Source organism: Haemaphysalis longicornis, unplaced genomic scaffold (genome assembly GCF_048455015.1).
Source record: "Haemaphysalis longicornis isolate Haplotype H1 unplaced genomic scaffold, Haemaphysalis longicornis Haplotype H1 scaffold_8, whole genome shotgun sequence".
Taxonomy (NCBI): Eukaryota; Metazoa; Arthropoda; class Arachnida; order Ixodida; family Ixodidae; genus Haemaphysalis; species Haemaphysalis longicornis.
This window is the reverse complement of record NW_027526445.1, coordinates 75,370,625-75,384,486: the sequence shown is the minus strand read 5'-3', so window position 1 is coordinate 75,384,486 and position 13,862 is coordinate 75,370,625. Positions and strand designations below refer to the sequence as shown.

Here is a 13,862-nt window from a genome sequence, read left to right as displayed (position 1 = left end):
AAAGCAACGGGGCAGAACTACAGTTGTTTGATTTCAATGCGTAGGAAAGTCCCGGCGCCCTACTGCGCAGTTTGAAACGCGCTATCTCTTTTCTTCCATTACAACCTTTTTTCGCTTACTAACGTAAAAACCCGTCCGCACAGCATTTCTTAATAACTGAACCCGGGGGTTGCAGGTTAGGTGCGTATATTTCGCCTCAAATGCACCTGCAGTTTAATTTCTTGCGCTATACAACTTGCAAAAATATGATACGCATAGCAGTTCACGAGATTCGGACGGTAGTGACTAGATAAACCGCTCGTTTTTACAAGCCTGAGTGTCTCACACCCACAGTACGCCATCTGGCTCTAACTGGGTCAGATTTGTCGAAGCGCCACCTGATTCCCACAGTCGCTTGATATCGAGAACCGCAACAACGGAGAGCGAACTACGACAACAAGGCAAGGCCCTAAAGGGCTGTTGACCAAAATATAGCGCGTATCTGCTCCTTTCCTTGCAAATACCCACGCGAGACTAACCTCTTTCGAGTATATTTGACCAGTGGATGCCTCCCTTTGCTTTCCCGCTCACGTCTCATGCTGTTCCTTTCCCATCGCCCTCCTCCCTGGGCAAACACGCTAGAGGTTTTCTCAAGTCAATTTAAATTTACCGCGTTCCAATGCTCCCGGCCGGTTAACTCGATACAAGCGGTGCCTTACGGCGGAGACGCGCTTGAATCTACGCGCCCTACTTCATTGAGTTTCATACAATAATACCTAGAAGGAAAACTTTTGCTAGTTTCAACGCGAACAAGTAAGCGGCGCGTACGCTACGATTGCAATGATGGGTAGATCTACAACCGCATTGTGTACGATCGAAACTGGCCTATGGCTACGGAAATTGTTTTTTTTTTGTGCCAGAAACTCCAGTTGCCGCGTCCCCGTGCGGAGTGCCTTCAGTAATCTTGGTGGCGGTATTGGCAACACCGCGGACCACGAGCAGCAAAACATGAGATGGAACCAATTGCGGCGATGTGTTGCAAGGTGAAAGGTAGAAAGTATTAATGGGGGCCGTCGGAGCTCAAGTCTAACCCCGGCGGATGGGCTCCCTGTCGGCTTCCCATGCAGGGCACTGGGGGAACTCTCTAGCTAATAGGGTAAATCTCAATAAGAAAGAACCCCTGCACCCTAGTTTATACTATAATCATCGTCATCATCACCAGGCTATCTACGCCCTCTGCAGGGCAAATCCGTCTCCCATTAATGTCCAATTATCCCGGTCCCGTGCTAACTCCGACCAATTTGTCTACGCAAACTTCTTGATCTCATCTGCCCATCTAACTTTCTGCCGCCCCCAGCAAGGCTTTCGTTCTGTGAGGATCCACTCTGCTACCCTTAATGACCAACAGTTATCCTTCTTTCGCGTTACATGCCCGGCCCAAGTCCATTTCTTCTTTTTAATTTTTACGAATGTGTCCTTAACACGCGTTTGTTCTTCGACCCACTCTGCTCACTTCTGGTCCTTTAATGTTACACGTATCATCTTCGTTTTCATTGCTCACTGAGTCGTCCTTAATTTAAGTTGAACCCCCTTACTGAGCCTCCAAACTTCCGCCCCGCGTGTGAGTACCGGTAAGATGAAGCTGTCATACAGTTTCCTCTTCAGGTACAATGGTAGGCTGCCATTTCTTATCACAGAAGCTTGACGTATGCACTCCACCACATTCTTATCCTTCTGCCTAGACCTCATGGTTGGTATCCGGGGTCATAACTTCGGCTAAGCAAATATATTCGCTTACCACTTCCAGTGCCTCACCACTTATCGCAAACCGCTGTGTTGTCCTGAGGTTATTAATCATAAATTTAAATGTCTGCGTAATAATTTCAAGGCCCATGGTTCTACTTTGTTTGTCAACTGCGGAAAGCATGCTTTGCAATTCGTCCCCGAGTTACTTACCAAGGCAAAGTCGTCAGCAAATCTGAGGTTACCGAGGTAATCTTTATTAACCCTTACTCCAAGCAGTTCCCTGTACAATGTTCTGAATGCTTTTTGTAAAGATGCTGTGAATAACAATGGAGAGATTGTGTCTTCTGGTTTGACGCCTTTCCTTAAGCGTATTTTACTGCTCTCATTGTGGAGGATGATGGTAGCTGCGGATCTGTTATAAATATAATCTCTTATTCTTATATAATGCTCATCGAAACCCTGGTTCAGTAATACCTAAATGATTGGTGAGGTTTCGACCGAGCCAAATGCATTCTCATAATCTATGAAGGCTATAAATAGGGGTTCATTATACTTTGCAGACGTCTCTATCACCTGATTGATCGTGTGAATGTGGTTCATTGTTGAATAACCTTTACGGAACACTGCTCGTTCTTCATGTTGACTGAAACCTAAGGTTGCAGAAATTCTGTTAGCGATTACCTTGGTAAGTACCTTTTCGACGAATGACAGTATGCTTATCGGCGCATAATTTTTCGACTCGTTCATGTCGCCTTTGTTATGAATTGGGATTATGTTAGCGTTCTGCCAAGATTCTGGTATACTCGCGGTATTCGGCATTGAATATACAGGTTTTCCAGTTTTTCAAGTACAATTTCTGGTGATCCTTCAAGGGGTCTGCTGTCATCTGATCCTCACCAGGTGCTTGGCCCCCCTTGCATTACTTTCAAAGCATTCTTTACTTCTTCTGTCGTTACTTGTGGGATTTCGATCTCCTCTAAACTACTTTCTCGTTCGTAGTTATCCTGGATGTCCCGGCTACTGTGCAGATCTCTACACAGCTCGTCGGGTACAATTTTTACTTTATCCCTATTTGAGATTACATTGCTTGCTTGTCTTTCACTGCTTTCAGGCTGCCTCCGTTCTTTATAGCATATTCGCTCATATCCATATTATAGTTCCGTATGTAAGCTGTCTTGCGCGCATTGGTTGACTTAGAAACCTCCACTAATTCTATTCAGTCAGCTGGGGTGAAGATTGTAATGGTTCGACACTTCATAACTAGATCTTTCCTCTCCTGTGAAGGTTTACCAGTATCCTGTGTAGCCATCATGCCCCCGACTTCTACTTCCCACTCCGTGATAACACCTGTAAGATTGTCACTGGATATCTGTATCGTAAACTCTGATTCCTCGGTAAGAGCTGAAACATATTCGAAAGTATTCATCAATATTGTTGTTTAAAATCTTCACTCAGTCCCTGGAATGTTCGATGCTATCAGGTGATGGGAAGGCGGGGAGAGTGGCTCTATACCGAAGCAAGGTGACTACACAACCCATCAACTACCGACCAATCATTCTAACTTGTATCACTTGCAAACGTTTAGAGCATATCATCTATTCCCATCTTATAACGTTTCTTGAATCTATTCACTTCTTTAAAAACACCAGCAACGCTTTAGGAAGTATCACTCCTGTGAAACCCAATTTCTACTGTTTAAGAATTACCTATTTTCTTACACGTACCGCGGCTCTTTCATTGCCTGCATCTTTACGACTTCCATAAAGCATTTGATACCGTTTCTCACCGTCGTCTATTATTAAAAGAAGGAAACCTGATATTGACTATAACATACTAAGATGTATAGAAAACTTTTCACGTGTTAAACGGTGCCAGGTTCAAGTGTTAAACTTTGCCAGGTTCTAATTCCAATGGCGGCCTGTCCGGCTCCCTGGATTCTTAGCACCCTCTGCTAAGTCACAAGTCTGACAGCTGCCGTAGTCTGACCTCCTTCAGGTCTGACCGCCGCCTACACAGATACTGCGACTGAGGGCCATGGGTTAATTCGCGTATTGATGGAAAGCTGTGGCAATTACTACCCCAGGGTGGGCAATCATGCTCCGTTGAGGGAGTCTGTTAGCGGCAATAATCGGCCGCGTCAGGCCGTCCCCCAAGCGTCATTCTGCAATTCCACACATAGGGTTTTTTTTTACTGTGCGGGAATTGTCCGGCACCGGAATTCTGAAGCCATATGTTATATATATATATATATATATATATATATATATATATATATAGACATAAAAGGTTCGCAATAAAAAAAACAACTGTATTATGAAAACAAAACGTTACATTGCCGTTTCGGACGGGGTCCGTCCTTTATCAAGTCCCCGTCCGAAACGTCGATGTAAAGTTATGTTTTCGAAGTAAATATGCTATGCATTTTTATTGCGCCTCTTGTTTCTATTTAACATTCACTAGCCTAGTTTATCTTATACATATATATATATATATATATATATATATATATGTATATATATATATATATATATATATATATATATATATGTCCCTCCACAGTGACATCGGTTCACCGGCGAAGAAAACTACAATGGCTGGTGCAGCGAAGAGAACCAATGTCCCTCTAGGAGGACAAGGCCTGTGGCGCCATCTACCTTGAGCTCAGCGCAATTCCTCTTTCCCGCTGGGAGACAACATGGCGGCAATCAGCACCAACACATTTTATGCGACACGGCGAGGTAAGTCGCTTTATCTTTGTTCATAATGCTCCTCATTTAAACAAATTGCTACGGAGTGTAATGGTTTAATGCCTGGAGACCACATTGAGCCAGTTTCGAGAAAAACATTGACTTTATTGGGACCTTCGCAGCTTATTAAATTTAGTGTTCTCGCACAGGGACATTGGATTCATGTGCGTGTTTATTTTGAAGTCAGATGGCCGACTAGCACATTCTTTTTTTATGAAAGATTACCAGTGGGGATTTAGGTCTAACTTCCCTTTGCTTTGTAATTTCAGGCATATGCACCAGAAAGGCAGACGAAGCATTGCAATCAATTTGCTACTGGGAAACTTCCAATATTTCGGACTCCGAGAATGAAGACGAAGTCGACCACGTGAATGCCGCGTATGATTCCGACACTGAGGAGTATGCTGGTTCATCTGCTGAGAGTGACGACGATGGCTCCAGCGGCGCAAGCATATTGCAAAGGCGTCCTCTGTGGAAGGCAACGAATTCTTCACCAGCAAACAATGTGCCTGTTCTCGACACGGGGTGTGTTTTTTCGGAAACGAGATTGGAGTTCTCGCCTGCCGACTACTACACGTAGTACGTAGATGACAACTTGCTCGAAAAAATGGCCGAGAAAACAAACCAGAGAATTCTGAGAGAGCGTGGAATCATATCTAAAATCACTGGTCAGGAAGTTAAACAGTGTCTGGGTTGTTTCATACTGATGGGAGTGATTGTATATCCTAGAATACGATTTTTTTGGAAGAAGGGCCTGGCTGTTAGATCAGTAGCGGACACCATGCCACGGGATCGTTTTGCTTACTGTGATCTACCCTGTGCTGCCAACTTGACGATGACGTCAGTGGGTCATTTCAGATAAGATCGAACAAAGCATGGCTGGTCGACCTTTTCAATTTGCTTGAAATTTTTTTACCTCATTCCCGCATGTATGTAATGTGCGGATTCACAAATATTTTCGTCGGAAAAAATTTTGGCCGGCTGAAAAAAAATTTGGAACCCACCCGCGGGGACCCCAGCCGCTACCTGCACATGCGCCGCGGCCAAATTTAGCGGCGTCTACCAAGAAATATACTGTTCAGGCGAAAATGGTAATTTTTATGCTTAATCTACGCCTGGTGTACATTGCGTGCCCGAAATATCGTCGGCTAGAAAAACATATTTTTTTAAAATAAATTTCCAAATCTTGCTCAGACCGCATTTTGTTGTGTACTTTGCGGGCCAGTATTATCGTAAGTAATGGAGCTAGAGCGTTCAAATTTGATTGAGGGCTGTTCCTGGCAAGCACAAATAAGGGCCGTAAATATCGTGTCTGTGCACACTACGGTTAAAAAGTAAATGGCGCACAAGTGTGACGAAAAAAGTAAAACACTCCGAGTTCAGAGGCTTATTAAAAAAAAAACACTTCTTCGATTTTGCTGAAATTCTCCCCAGATGTTCACCTCTACATGTACTTCAATGATCATTAAAAACATGTTGCATCATTTTGTTCCTGACGCGCCAAACAGCGCGAGAAAAAAGCGTGGTTGGCCAGGTCTTCACAAGATCCTGAGACATAAAACAGTGAGCAACTTCCAGTGAATGTGCAGACATTTGATAATTGTTTTTGTACCAAAGGCAAACTATTACTTATATATAGCATTACAGAGAATTCAGAAGTGAAACTAAAATTTTTATGTGAATTTTGGAAAGAAAATAAACAATCTGCGCACCACTAAACGTGTACTCTTCGAAGAAAAAACGGAGAAACTCCAGATTCACGAGCGACCGGGCTGGGTGCCGGTTCTCGTCCGAACGTCCACCAAAAGCTTACAGGTGGGAGTGCGCGTATAACTGTGACTCCCCAAAAAGGTGACGCAGCGTCTGCGGACTCCACGTGGAAACCTAGCGAAACACCTTGCAGCGTTCTTTCTGGGGCTATCAACAAAAAACCCCAAATGCCTCGTAAAGCACAGCAACCCCCCGCACGGGGCACCTTGAGCAATCTTGGTGACGGTACTGGCGATACCGCGGACCCCGAGCCCCCAAACATACGCTGGATCCAACCGTGGCAATGTGTTTATAGGTGAAGGGTTAGAAACCATGAACGGTGGCCGTCGGAGCCCAGGTCAAGCTCCGGCGGATGGGCTCCCTGTCTGTTCACCAGGCAGGGAGCTCCGGGACCTCTTTGGCTACCAGGGTAAGGTCAAAGAAGAAAGTACCCCCGTCTCCCTGCTTCCCAATGTGTCATATGGCATTTTCCAAACCCCCCCCCAAACGTGATCGGCCCCCGAAAAGGGGCCGCACCGAAGCTTCGTTCCCACCACTTCCCAACTTGAGTATTTCGAAACCGAACAACTACCCTCGCTTCTTAGTAATAGAATCAGTTGACCAGTTGAACCCTCTTGCTTCAAAGTCAGTATTTCTCGTCTCCAAATTTCTTGAAGGTGTCATCGGCGAATCATATAAAGCCAAAAAACAAAGAACCGGTGAAATCCTTGTTGAAGTCAGTAGCCAGGATCAGGCTGATAAACTACTTGGACAAACCCGCATCGCCGATCTGCCCATCCGAGTCACGCCCCACCGCAGCCTAAACAGCTCCCAGGGCGTGATTTCCGAATATGACCTAATCAATGAATCTGAAGCTGACCTGCTGGAGGGCCTTCGTAGTCAGGGCGTAACAGCGGTCAGGCGCATAACCATCCGCAGAGACGACAAACAAATACCGACAAAGCACCTCATCCTAACCTTCGACAAGGCGACCCTTCCTGAATTCATCAACGCAGGTTACATTCGTTGTTCAGTCCGGCCTTACATCCCGAACCCACGGCGCTGCTTCAAGTGCCAACGGTTCGGGCACGGCACAAACACCTGTCGCGGCCGACTTACCTGCGCAAAATGCTCCCAGCACGATCACCCGGCCGAAAACTGCAACGTGCAACAACTTCTTTGTGTAAACTGCCAGGGTCCACATGCGGCCTACTCCAGAAAATGCGAAAAGTTTCAATTAGAAAAGAAAATCATTAACATCAAGGTCACTGAAAACATCACTTTCCCAGAGGCGCGGAAGAGGTTCGCCTCTTTCCCTCTGGGGAGGTACGCCGACGCAGCTCGCCGGGGGGCGGAGCGGCGTCTGGTTTCGGCGGGGACCCAGTACCGCGAGTCGGACTTGGTCCCGCCCCCGCCCCCCCCTGGGTTGCCTCTGGCAGCCCAACCCGCCTCCGCACCGCTCGCTGAGCCAGCAGCGGCTGTGGTGGCATCCACGTCCGGTGGGGATGCTGCTGCACCCACCGTTTCCCCCTCTCTACCGGCCCGAAGCACACGCGAGGGCCCGGACGAGATGGAGACGGAGGCGGTCGCAGCGACCCCCTCCCCCTCTTCACTGCCTGTGCCATCTGGGGTGCTCGCCACGCCTTCGGCACTGGCAGCGCAGGCAAAGAACACCCGAAAGGGTACCATGTCAAGGGGGCCCAGTCCGCTGGGCACCCCCTTGCCTTCAGATGACGACATGGACGTCGAGCCCTTCCGGCTTTCATCGCAGCGGAAGGAACGGGCTGCGACGTCCAGGTCAGTAGAGAAGGTCAGAGAACCCCTTCCAAGAGTGCAAGCCCCGAAAGACCCTACATAAATAGTCACACTCCAGTAGCTCTGAACACATAATAATGGGAAGAGAAAATATTGTTCAATGGAACTGCAGAGGCCTTCTGAATAATCTTGACGATGTTTATACAGGATATACAGGAAAGACAGGGATGGCTGCACACACTCTTCTGGCGGTGTTGCTATAATCACCCGCAAATCCTTAGCATGCCACCCTGTCACCTTGAACACCGTCCTTGAGGCTGTAGCCGTCCGCACAATAATATTTAATAGATTAATAACGGTATGCTCCATATACATTCCTCCTGATGTTGCACTTACGAGCTCCGACTTCGAGGCGCTGGTAGACCAGCTGCCCGAACCATACATTCTAACAGGCGACCTTAATGCTCACAACTCTCTTTGGGGCTCTTCTAGAACGGATGCCCGAGGTCGCCTGATAGAGAAATTCCTGACATCTTCTGGAGCATGCCTTTTCAACAATAAACAGCCTACATATCATAACATAGGACACAACACATACTCATGTCTTGACTTGGCTATTGGCTCCGCAGTTCTCTTTCCTCTTCTCGAGTGGGGTGTGGGAACTGACCCATATGGTAGTGACCACTTCCCCACCTCACTTAGATATATAGGTAAAGGTCCAAGCAGTTCATCTTCCCATAATAGGTTCAATGAAGCACGAGCTAACTGGAACACATTTACAGAGACATCGAAACTACACCACACATCCATAGCACACCTACACGTAGATGAAGCCGCACAACTCCTCACGGCGCACATCCTCGACGCCGCCGAAAAGTCCATTCCCCACGCCTCTGGTGCCCCGCGCAACCGGCGGAGGCCGTGGTGGAATGAGGACTGTAGGCGGGCGCGAGAGGCCCAGAACAAGGCGTGGGGTGTCCTTCGTCGGTACCCCACGTCGGGTAACCTCATTTTGTTCAAACGGGCCAAGGCGTTAGGAAAACGTGTGCGCCGTGAGGCAAAACGAGAGAGTTGGCGCTCATTCATAACATCTATAAACTCATACACAGACACACGCAAGGTATGGACACGTATACGCAAACTCAAAGGACAACATACACACAGCCTGCCCCTGGTCAGTACAACAGGGGACACACTGGAAGACCAGGCTGACACACTCGCACAACACTTCCAACACGTGTCCAGTTCAGCACACTACACGAACACTTTCCTGAAGTATAAAGCCTCTTGTGAAAAGAAGTCCCTACACGACAACAACAAATCACAGACTTCTTACAACTCCCTGTTTTCACTACATGAGCTGAGGGCTGCTCTGAGCACGTGTAAACCCTCAGCTCCAGGCCGAGACAACATTACATACACAATGATACAACATCTACACGCAGACACACTTGAAGCACTTTTACATCTATATAATAAAATATGGCTTTCGGGGCACATTCCACACTCTTGGAGGGACGCCATTGTAGTGGCTTTCTTGAAGGAGGGAAAGGACCCGTCGTCCCCCTCAAGTTACCGTCCAATAGCCCTGACGAGCTGCCTGTGCAAGCTCTTCGAGAAGATGATCAATCGCAGGCTTGTGTACTTCCTCGAGTACAATGGTCTTCTCGAGAGCTGCCAGGCAGGCTTTAGGGTGGGGCGATCGACGAACGATCAACTGGTTGCACTTGACTCATACATCAAGGATGCCTTCGTGCATAAGCAGTACTGCGTAACTGTCTTTTTCGACCTCGAGAAGGCCTACGACACCGCTTGGCGTTATGGGATCCTTAGTGACCTCATGTCATTCGGTGTTTCGGGTAATATGTTGAACACCCTTGTTAGTTATTTGTCGGAGAGAGCGTTCAGAGTAAGAGTTGGTTGTGCACTTTCAAAGGTTCACGTCCAAGAAAATGGCGTGCCGCAAGGTGGCGTGTTGAGTTGCACTCTCTTTATCGTAAAGATGAACTCTCTTGGAAAGGCACTGCCACCAACAATCTCTTATTCTATGTATGTAGACGACGTGCAAATATCTTTTAAATCATGTAATATGTCAATATGCGAACGTGAAGTCCAGCTTGGTGTCAAGAAGCTTGCCGGCTGGGCAGACAAGAATGGGTTTAAATTGAATCCTGCAAAAAGCTCCTGCGTTGTGTTCTCCAGGAAGCGCGGGGTCCATCCGGACCCAGACATTACTCTGAATGGCGTGTCGCTTCCTGTGAACAAGGAGCACAAGTTCTTAGGTGTTGTGTTTGACCAGAAACTCACATTCATTCCACACATCAAGAAACTTAAACACAAATGTCTGAAAACAATGAACATACTTAAGGTTCTCTCCCATCAATCGTATGGTTCCGACAAAGAACTCCTACTACGGCTCTATACTGCTTTGGTTGGGTCTCGTTTAGACTATGGTAGTGTGGTATATGGGTCGGCGTCTAAAACAGCGTTGCGAATGCTTGACCCAGTGCTACACTTGGGGCTACGGCTTGCGTCGGGTGCTTTTCGCACTAGCCCTGTCGAGAGTCTGTATGCCGAGTGTAGTAAGTGGAGCCTTGAGAACCAACGGACGTACATGGACTTACTTTATGCGTTTAAAATTTCATCGCTGAATAACCATCCTTTCTATCCAGTTTTTAATGACACATCCACATCTGTTCTTTTTGTAAATCGCCCATCCGTTCCTCTGCCCTTTTCACTTAGAGTGAGAGAGCGAGCCTCGGATCTGAGCGCTTCGTTTTTAGATGTGTACGGATCAACCTTTTCAGACATTTTACCTCCTTGGAAAGTTCGTCCTGTGTCCTCCGACCTTTCTTTTATGAAACTTGACAAAAATCGGGTACCGCGAGCTGCAATACTGCAGCACTTTCTGTCTCTGCAATTTAAATACCCACTTGCAGAATTTTACAGTGACGCGTCTAAAACCTCCACTATGGTCTCCTGCGCTGCTCATGGTCCGAATTTCAGTGCAGCCAGAACCATGAGCGTCCACACGACAATTTTTTCAGCAGAAGCTCATGGGATTTTGCTGATTGTACGACACATACATGAAAATCAAATTCCGAAATCTATCATCTACACAGATTCCTTGAGTGTTGTTCGCGCACTGTCATCGCATACACCCCCCAAAAACCACATAGTTAATCTTGTATTTAACATTATCATGTCTGTGTATGCAAAGAAGCATCAGCTGCTCCTCTGCTGGGTTCCAGGACACGCTGGGATCGCTGGGAATGAGTTGGCAGACGAGAGGGCAGCTGCTGCTGCACTCAGGAACACTGTAGACGAAACAACTGTACCGTACACAGACCTCAAGCCACACATAAGACAACACCTGCGCAGAACATGGCAAACACACTGGGACGAACAGACAGACAACAAACTACATGTAATAAAGCCACACTTGGGACGGTACACAGCTGACTCACGCAACAGACACACGGAAGTCGCCTTGGGTAGGCTACGGATAGGGCACACGCATGCAACTCACTCGTATCTGCTGACGGGATCTCCTAGACCCCAGTGCAGCAGGTGCGGCGAGGCCCTATCCGTAGTACACATACTAATCACATGCAAGGCACTTCACACAACACGACACAAACACTTCAGAGAACTCTACAGACAACATATTCCCCTACATCCATCGTTTTTCCTAGGTGATGATGCCATTGTTTCCGTGAAACGTGTGTTTGAGTATTTGTCCGACGTCAAGTTTTTAAACCTCATTTCCTATCACGCATCATGAAATCTGGCCCTATACACCAGCCATGCTCATTGTCGTGTTGTGATTTTACTTTTGTTTTTGCTGATTTTAGTTAGTGTTTAAGGTTTCACCCCTATCATCGACTATTGTTTTGGCGCTCTTTGCCCCAGTTGGCCTTGCGCCATAAACATCCAACGATCATCAAAGCACAGCAACCAGCCAAACCCATCACCAGATCAAACAGCGCACCACCTGAACAACCCCAAGGCCCGGACCCAGGGCTCTCAGCCACAAGCGCATCTCCGTCGGAAAACCTGCAGACGACCGAGCCCAATCCCGGGAAATCAGAACTCAACCCACGGACTTCAACGAGCCCACAACCTTCTGACCCCCAGCCGAGCGCGGGAGACTGCGAGATTCTGGAATCCAGTCCAGAAAACGAGAAAAGCCCTGCCACCCCCGCCATCAAAAGGTACGATCTCCGAAAACACTGTGGCTCTGCACGTCGCATTTGCATGAATTGAAATCCTGGCCGCGCAAATGTTCCGACCTCCTCTCCCTCAGATGAAACGCGTGATCAGCTGCTGACGCCTAATTTTGTTAAGATAAGGAAAACAATTGACAAGCGGGTGCGCCATGATCTACATGTGCGTACACTCAAAATATACCTAAAGGCTGGGATCGCCCCCCGGGGCCTTCTTTTATCATTAACACCACCGATGCATACGTTTAACAAACGTGAAACACAAAATTGGAACGAAACTCTTAATTCCGCATCACTTCAGCTAACTAAAATCGTAGTGGATCATTGTGATAATACACTCGCGTCTCTGAGGGCGGAGGAGCTTCGTGCTAGGAATAATATTGTCCTTTCTGCGCTGGAGGCCAGCGAACTGGAACTTTTCGAGAAGAAGAAGACAGATGAAATAATGAGAATCAAAATTAAAAAATTGTCAAGGGATAAAGTTCCATACTCAAACGAGTTTTCTGTTCCATACTCAAACGAGTTTTCTCAAATCAATTCAGCTCCGCACCACACAGACATTGGAAATTCCAAAATTACACCCCCAATTCCTCCCTGCAAGTCGAAAGAAATGTCAAAAGCTCAAAACAACATTGATGAAAACATAATTAACCTCTCCGGGGTACACCTTACTATTCATGAGCGGTCGTTCATCTCGCGCGGGTTGACATTTTGCCCAAGTACCGGTCGATACAATGAGTTTAGCTTGCTAAAAGATCTGGACAATTTTTCACGAAATTTACGCCTAGAAGAATATTTTTTTGATAAGCCGTACAAAGAGCGCACTGCCCCAACCTCCGTCAATGTAGGGCGGCAGTGGACACCGAAATCAGAGCGGGAAAAACACTTGGACTCGTACATTGAGGCCGTTCAAAGAGACGTCCTGCGGGCTTCTAACGCTAGCGAACCAGGGGCCCAGAATCTTTCTAAAGAGGAGCGCGAGGCACTTAAGGCACTGGGTGATCGAACAGACATTGTCATAAAGCCGGCCGATAAAGGTGGAGGCATTGTAATACTTAGTAAACCAGACCACATTCAAGAAGGCCACCGTGAGTTAAATAACGAATTTTTCTACCAAAACCTTGACGCGGATCCAACTGTTGAACATCAGGAAATAATAACAACAACACTAAATAATCTTGTCAAAATTGGGGAAATAGAGCCACGCCTCTGTAAAGCACTTACAGCAGCACACGCAACGCCAGGAAGGTTTTACATGCTGCCTAAAGTTCATAAAGAAGGGAAGCCTGGTAGGCCAATAATATCGGGAAGAGGCACTCTCACCGAACCAATATCAAGCTACATCGACTCCCTGATTAAGCAAATACCCGCTACCCATTCGTCGTATCTTCGTGATACTAACCACTTCCTACGGGAAATCGACAACATAAAAATCCCTGATGGCGCCTTCCTTGTAACTCTAGATGTAACTTCTCTGTACACAAATATACCTCACCGAGATGGGATTGAAGCCCTGGTTGAATCCTAGAGCATACATCGGGACCATGAGTCGCCAAGCCCCCAAGTCATTGAAACTTTGACCAAGCTAGTGCTGGAATTAAATAGCTTTGAATTCCACAATCAGTATTACCTACAAATAAACGGCACTGCGATGGGTACT

At 47.0% G+C, this 13,862-nt stretch overlaps 1 pseudogene; it reads left to right on the top strand.

Moving 5' to 3' along the window:
* Nucleotides 1-4,420: 4,420 nt before the first annotated feature.
* LOC144148345 (uncharacterized) lies at nucleotides 4,421-12,106 on the top strand (annotated as a pseudogene).
* The last annotated feature ends 1,756 nt before the right edge of the window (nucleotides 12,107-13,862 follow it).